Raw genomic sequence first — 8308 nt, 5'->3', positions numbered from 1 at the left:
CTATCGCAGATCATCTCAATAGAGCAAGATCTAATGGGGAGTCTTTCTGAAGATCCGAGAACGTTCCTGCGTCGGAAGGTAATATGCTGAAGTTTGATGCTGGTAGGTTCGCAGGCGGCAGTGTCAGCGGTTTCATGTCTGTTTTCCCTGCCTTTAGGACAATATCGACCTGAAGAACATCTGCTTGAGAATGACTCTCAGCCAAACTGGTTATCAGTCCGACAAGGATTTGAAGGAACTTCGAGTATGTCTGCAGCTGATCGTCGGCAGCTTGTTGTGTGCTGTGCGCACCCAGAACACTTCACCGTCTAATGGGGCGGTGGAGAGACTCATGGGGATATCGGGTCACCTTTCCTGACCCTAACACTAACGGATCTGTGTGATCCTGAACACAACTAGTGTGATCAACTAGAACCTACCTCAAAGGATTGGGCTACCTTCGGATTTTACTCCGAACTTTGGTGTTTCACGTCGTTATATTAAATGCGTGTCTGTCGCCTTTTAATGAACTTGAAGCTGATCTTCACACGTGAAGGTCATAGGAGAACAAGTCACCACCCAACACCACGCGTGTGTCCAGCAGTGTGTGGGACACTAAACAGTTTCTCCATGTGTTTTAAGAAGGTTGTGTTATCCCGCGGTAGTTCGGTGTCCAAGATCCTGTAATTATGTGAAACGACATACTCATAATACTTTCTCCTTAGCGGGAAGTTCTACGAGTATAACAGGTTTAGTAAGTCTAATCGAGGGTGCAAAAACGTGTCTGACGGCAAAAAAATGTTAATGGTCAGCACCTAAAGTACACAACACACCACCCAGTGGAAGTTATTAACTTCTTAATAGACACACTAATGATCGTTTTCCATATAGGTCTATAGACCACAACAGCCACTCTTCAACCTGTGTGTGTTGGGTTCGCTATAAAAGCGATATCGGTTTTCACGGAGAAGTTTGAGGTGGTGCAATCTAACTATGAACAATAAAAACGTTGTAATCTGTATTTGTAATAGCAGCTCAGACAGCAGTGTGGGGATTTCTGGGGCACTAGAGGACTTATGAAGGATGTGGGATTGCTGAATTTTATTTCTTTTTAAATTTTAATTTTAATTCAGTCTTAAGAAGTAAGAAGTCATGTTAAAAAGCCTGTAAGTGCAATTGATTTATGTATGGAACCGATTAAAGAAGGATTTAGTGAAACAGTATTTTGCGCACTTACACAAGAGTGAGCCAGTGGAGTTACTGGAAATAATGGTAACAGGTGCTCCCCGAGGAACTTACTGGGAAGAAATATTGGTGGGGAACATGAAGTTAGTTAGTTATTATAATGTGCTCTGGTGTAAACTGGAATTGGTGTGTCTCAGACACAGTAAATGTCTGACCGCTTTAGGTTTAACGGATTGTGCTCTAACCACCTCACCTCCTTATCTCGGAAGATCAAACGTTTACATTTAGGACACTAAACGGTTATCTTAACAGTTATCTTAAGCTCAAGGTCGGTGATGGTAAATGCTAAACTCTGGTCCGCGCCTTTGTGGAAACACGTGCTTGTAAAATTTGCATTACAGTTTTGAGTGTTTCATTACTTGCCACTGTAGTGCCATCCGTAGTCGCTAGATGGCGATACAAATTAACTCTTTCAACCGAAAGTTGAATCCCGAGAAGCGTAACTTCTCGTAGTGTAACTATGCTGCATATCTAATTATTTGTATTTGTGACCAAATAAAATTATTTTAAAATTATCATATGGTTTACTATAAATGTTCTTATCTCCATATGTTTTCTTTTTTATCACTGCATCTGGATTTACTGCTTACGATACCTATATAAAAATACGAAGACAGTGTAAAAATGTAAATTTATCCTTCTTTGTACGTTTTTAAAACTGAATTACGTAGATCTAAAATATCTTGGTGTAAAGATGGGCGAGTTTTCCCGAGTCCTGCATTCGGTTGTGACTTACTCACGACCTGCCGCTAGAGGGCGCCCCGCCACACAGCGCCGTTACTCTACGTAATCCCAGAACTTTTATGCACTTTTGAACCGGCCAGGATAAGCGCGCGCTCTTCGTTTTCCCCTTTTGACTTCTTCTTTTTGTTTATTTTATCACCCACCCACGCTTTCGTTGTGGACTAGATTAGGTCAGATATGCATGTTCAACTGTTCAGCTATTAAAAATAACCTGTTTACGCCAGTGTTTCCTGGTACCCGTCCCGGAGAACCCCTGCGCTGTTTCCGCTCGTCCAGCACGCCCATTTTAAACTCGGTGACTCTGGGACTGGGTGACTGGGTAATTAGCTGTTGAGTGTTCGTCCATCCTCTGTGGTGGCTTGAAAGTACCACACGGGCCTCGCGGCCGTTTACACGTTACACAAAATGTTGTTTGTGTGAACGATCACTGTTGTGTTTGTCGCCCCACATTTGTGAAGGTACCAGGGCCCCGCGCCATGCAAGAAGAGCTACAGGCGCAAAATACACGTATGCTTATTTGAAACTGCTCGTCTGTGTATAGGATCTTATGTCATTGTGTTCAGTATCACCACAGCTGGTCCTAGATCAGCACTAGTGCTCCCAGAGATGTTACATGTAGAGTTTAAACAAACTGTAATTACTGTACTAAGGTCTGATCCAGGATCAGCCTTTGCCTGGTCATATGGAGGCACTGTACATTGTAACTGTTACGCTGATCCTGAATCAGAGGACACTTTTGCTGCAGGGCTGTTTTGAGGTTAGTGTCATGTGTGGGTGGTTGTTTAGGCTCCACACACTGCGTGCGTGTGTGTGTGTGTGAAAGGCAGGGTTGCACTCACTAACCCCATCAGCACCGACGCCGGCCCACTTTCTGTGGGCTCACCATGGCGGGCCCACACCGGCAGGCCCAGACTGCATCTGGCGGGCCGAATGGTTGGGTTGTTGTGTCACTTCCTGTGACCTGATGAGGCCAGACAAGGCGGGTGAGTCAGGAGATGAGCGCAGCGCGTAGGAGAGACAGTGGGGGCGGGGCCAGCCTTGCAGGGGGTAAAGCCACCCCCCCCCACACACACACACACCACCCGTCTTATTTTCTTCATCTGTTTCTGTCTTCTGCCTCTCTCCCTCCCGCTATCTCCTTTTTTCTGACCTCTCCCTGTCTGTCTGTCTCTCTCCCTCCATCACGGTCCTCGTGCACATTCTCCCACACTCTCTTGCCTTATTTAAGGCCACATATGAACACGTAAGCGTGTGTCTGGTCGGGACCCGCCTCGATTTCTGCGAAGCGTTTGGGAGAGTTCACGTCGTCTTCCTTCTCTGCTTATTCTCTCTCTTCTTACACTCATTCATTTCGTAACTTCACTCCTTTCCCATCATGTCCATCTCATCTCCCCCCCCCCTCTAACTTTATCTCCCTGGTCTCCATCTGCGTTTGTGTGTGTGTGTGTGTGTGGTGAGAGATGTTCAAAGCACTATCTGGGGGGTCTGGAGACGTTTCTCCTCTTTCACCCCTCCTCACTTTTTCTATCCTCTCCTTTAATTCTTTGCCAGACACCGTTGATGCTTTGTATACGATGAGTCACTGATAGAAACTCTCCACCATGGAGTGTTTAACACTGTCGTTCCTCTCTCCCGGACCTCCTCCTCCTCCTCACCTGCACCTCCTGCGTTGGTCTTTCCTCCTGAGCAGGGACACCGTCGTGGTGGGTGCTGAGGCTCTCGCCCCCTCTGTGAGGACCACACCCCCCCTCTTCTCTTTCCCAGAGTCCCTCCTTCTTCACACCCCTCCATGTTCTTTCAGTTCTCTCCCTGCTGTTTTCCGCTCGAGTTAAACGGCCCCTCGTTCTAATTCGTCCATTCTCATCTCACTGTGTCTCATCTCCCTGTGTCTCATCTCCCCCTCATCTCTTCTTCACCTTCTTATCATACCCCATGTCCTCTGGTGCAAGGGCAGAGAGTGGTGTGTGTGTGTATGTGTGTGTGTGTGTGTGTGTGTGTGTGTGTGTGTATATATGTGTGTGTGTGTGTGTGTGTGTGTGTGTGTGTGTGAGAGTGTGTGTGTGTGTGTGTGTGTGTGTATGTGTGTGTGTGTGTGTGTGTGTGTGTGTGTGTGTGTGCGTATGCACCTGACTCATCATACTGGACTTCTGCTTGTCTCTGTGTTCGTGTACAGTATGGGAATATGTTTGTTTGTGATGTTGTGCATGCATGTGTGTGTGTTTGTGATATTGCAATGCTTTCTGCACTTGACCCAGACTGTTTTTAAAAAGCTTTTTTTCCTTTGTTTTTCTTTAAAAAAGCAAAAGCCTCTTTTAAAATCAGCAAGTCAAACTGCCATCAGCGAGGGGGAGTTACATTCTCGCCATTTTTTATGGGACTGTAATCGCAGGTCTTTTTTTTTCCTTCGTCATTTATAATTTCAGACATGTACAGCAGGATCTTAGAGCTCCATCCCTGTGCAGTAACGGTGGGAGAAGTAGCTAAAGTGTTTTCCACTGTGTTCACGCTTTTCTCTTCAGCTGTCCTGTGTGTGTGCGCGTGAGTGTGTGCAGAGCGTGCACGAGCTAGCCCTTCTACACCCTGTTACCTCCTGCAAGTGTGTACGTGCGTAGGTGTGTGTTTGTGTGTGTGTGTGTGCCAGGCCATCTGCCCCAGACTGCTACCCCCAGGTCTAGGTCTGTAGCCCTTGGCTCATTTCGGCTGAGGGACTTTCCTGCAGGCTTATGCGCTCTTCACTGTGATTCGCCGTGAATCACAAACGAGGGGTGACGCACCCCACCCGAGCGATCGTATCCCTCCACCGCGTGCCCAGCGCTCGGCCCTCCCAACTGCTCCCTGCACTAATAAAAAGACAGAAAACTAATTATTGTGGTTATTTTTAGTGCGAGAAAAGCTTAAAAATAGGCCGTGACAGGGAATAATCTCACTTCCTGAGAGGAGAGGTCATGTACTTCTGTGCCTCCTCTCCCTCTCATGTTTTGTTGTTAGTTGTGCTTTGGCCATATATTTACTTTAAACGTTATTTTTTCATGTCGTGTGCCTTTTTAAATTTGATGCTTCTTTTAGATTTCGGATACGATCACACCTTTTCCAAAAGTGTCATTTGTGATATTAATACATTCATGTCAATCTAAGTCTCAGTGTCCGTTGCCAAATCACTTAGGTTTATTTGGCATATTTTACAGTCAACTAAAGCCTAGCTGATTTTACAGAGCCAATCAAACAAACCCTGGGGGGAGGGGCCACATCATTAGTTTTCAGTTAATAAATATTGACAGCAACATACCTGCCAATATAGTGTCTCTCCCTGTTCACTTCCAGGTCATGTAAAATGATCCAACAGCTTCATCTGCTTGAGTCAGCAGTCAGGACTGCTGTCGAGACCTCAGGACTTAATGCAGGCATGTCAAATTCAGTCAGGACTGAGGCCCAGAGTCCAGCACAGTGTCGAGATGGCTGAGCTCGGACACACCTGCTAAACCTGGCTATTGATTGATGAGTTGAATCAGGTGCGTCCAAACAGGTCAATTACCAAAGCACACTGGACTCTGGCCCTCTCTGGTTTCACACCCCCTGGTTCAACTCAAAAACAACTGCGAGGTTTAGCAGGTATATCTGAGAAGAACAAGAACTCACACAGATGGACTCCATCCCTCCAGGACTGAACTTTGACTTAATGCTTTCCTGACACACCGTCAGGTGCTGTCATGACCTTCTGCCCTTCTGACCACCGCAGTAAAGTGAAGCGACCCATACAAGTGCACACACACACACACTTGGCTCAAGACACACTGCCAGTCAAACTGCAGGCGTGTATTCTGTGTTGTTGTCGTCGCTACACTAAACGATCAACGCGGCTTCTGTTGCAATTCGAGTCACCCGAGGGCCGAATGGCAGCAGGATCAGTGTAAAAAAATAAAAAATAAAAGTACAATTATTTTTGTCTTCTGCCTGCTGTCTGTGTGAGTAACATGTCCGGGCTGTTCTATACCCCCACTAGATGTGTGGCTGACTCCACTCTGACTAAGTGTCTATATGAGAAAACAGGAAGCGTATGGGCGGCTGTGCACTAACAGTCAACAATCAAGAAGGTCCACAAAATGGAGGGGCGGTTTTTATTGGTGGCCCAGAGGCCATGTCATCGACCTGCAGCTGAGGGGAAACCCTGGCCCACGGTAACAGGCTTCACGGCCTGGTGCTCGGCTGGGGAATTTGATTTTTCCCTGGAAATTAGAGGAATATGTGATTTGCAGTGTACAGTACGTTCTCTGTCAAGGCCATGGGGGGAGGTGGGGGAACGGGAGAAGATAGAGAGTGAGTTTGGGTTTCATGTTTGCATAGTAGGAGAGAAAAAAACCCCAGTTTCAGTCACCCAGTCGAGTTTCACCGTCAATCTCTCTCTCTCTAATAATGTCATAATGTTATGGTGAGGTCGTTCTCACTAATGATGTCATAATGTGATTGTGAGGTCATCCGGTGGTTTGAGGATAAAGCAAGAGTGTCGGGGCAACGTGTCCGTCAATCTCTCAGCAGCCCATTGAGTCCACTTAGCCTCTTAGATTGTGTGGCTTGTGTGAAGCTGTGCCTTTACAGCCTTCACAAAAGCTTCACATGCTGGTGTGCGGTGCATTGCCCTGCTGACTAATGGCCTTATCTGATCAACAATGCCAAGTTTTTTGCAGCGGGTCAGATCTTCAACATAACAAAAAGGTGAAACTAGACAATTCAGCAAAAATGATTTGCTAAAGACAATTTAAGGCTCATGTTAGAAACAAAAAATCCATAGCAACTCTTCTACCTCTTGTGAGGTCCATTATTGTATAATGAAAGCAAATTATATTTCAGCAGTCTGTTTTTGATTATTTTCTGGGGGGGATATTTGCTTGACTAAGTCACTCATTAGTCTCTCTCACACCGGCAAGGGCAATAAACTTTGACATATGATTTGTTTGATAATTAACCATGCTAGTAGATCCAGAACTTTTACTTTTAACGTGAGCCAAGACTACTAATGCTGTTTTGCTTGTAATGGCACTCCTACATTGGACTAGCAGTAGGAAATCATAATAAATCGATGAGTTATGTAATGAGAATTTGTGAGCAATTTTAACTGTAGTGTATGTTACTAAATCCCAGTTGCCCTGACCCCCATTTCTCTTTGGTACTTCCCCAGTCTGGTTTCTAGTTTCTGTGTGTCAAAAACTCCCTGACTGGGAGAGATGATGTCATAATCGGATGCTGAAGTCATTCTTTGTGAGGCGTGTACTGCGTATGAGGGCAACCCGTCAATCGATCCCGTCCTCTTGTGTCAGTGAAAGGCTCCAAATTTAAATACAAGCGTATCGATTGAGTGACATTGGATTTGGTCACTGGCCTTGCGGAGGCGAAAAAGGCTTCAGCCTTATAACTGTCAGAATGCACCCGGAATCATGGGATGTTCATTGATGCAGAACTTGAGTGGGTTTCGCAGGGTTTCCTCCTATTCAGAACATGTAACTTTTTACTGACCTGGCACCAGCGTATTCAATATAAATCCTAGATCTTTACCCTCAGAATGAAAACATAGGCTGGTTCCAGGACAGCAGGAAAAGGAGGCATCCACCAGGGTTAAGATCAGGGTTAGGGTTAAGGTTAGGGGTTAGGGTTATGCACAATGACCAATACCCTGTGTCCATCTCCCTGGCACAACTGAGCTGGTGGAAAATGGTCTCCAGGGACGCATTAGTCTGTGAAAAAAAAACCAAAACAAATACTCTGTTTAAAATCCGTGTTTCCAATCTGGCAGCACATGGTTTGAATTAGGGCTGTATTTACTGAGGTGGGGGAAGAGAGTTGTTGGCCCTAAGGACAGAGGTGAGAAAAAGATTCCTATATAATCTCTAGAAAACATACCCATGTTTCTCAGAGAAGCCCGAAGCATACATGACATTCTGAAAGATTAATTAAGAGGGTGACAAAGTGCAATTAGGGTTAGCTGTGGGCAATCTAGTGTAACTAGGCAGTGTAGTGTAAAAAAATGCAGATTAGTCTAAATAAATATGTTTTTTGTTTGTTTTTTACTTAAGCAACAATGGAACACTTGTTGGCATGTATGTTTTTACCCCTTAAAATTCCTAATAGTGTATTTTTTCTTTTTAAAGTCCTCAATATGGAAAACAATAACTGAAGTCTATTTTAGCTGTTGTACTTATTTTAATCTGTATTCTAACTGTAACTGACATTCATATTTTTGTCCATATTTTAATCTTTTAATAATTTTATACTTAAAAAAGAAAAAGGTCTGATATATCTGACGTTAAATGTTTACTTTTACAGGCCTGAGTAAATTAACAAATGAGTA

The sequence above is a fragment of the Brachyhypopomus gauderio genome, chromosome 20, assembly GCF_052324685.1.
Source record: "Brachyhypopomus gauderio isolate BG-103 chromosome 20, BGAUD_0.2, whole genome shotgun sequence".
Classification (NCBI taxonomy): Eukaryota; Metazoa; Chordata; class Actinopteri; order Gymnotiformes; family Hypopomidae; genus Brachyhypopomus; species Brachyhypopomus gauderio.
Note: the sequence above shows the minus strand (reverse complement) of the source record.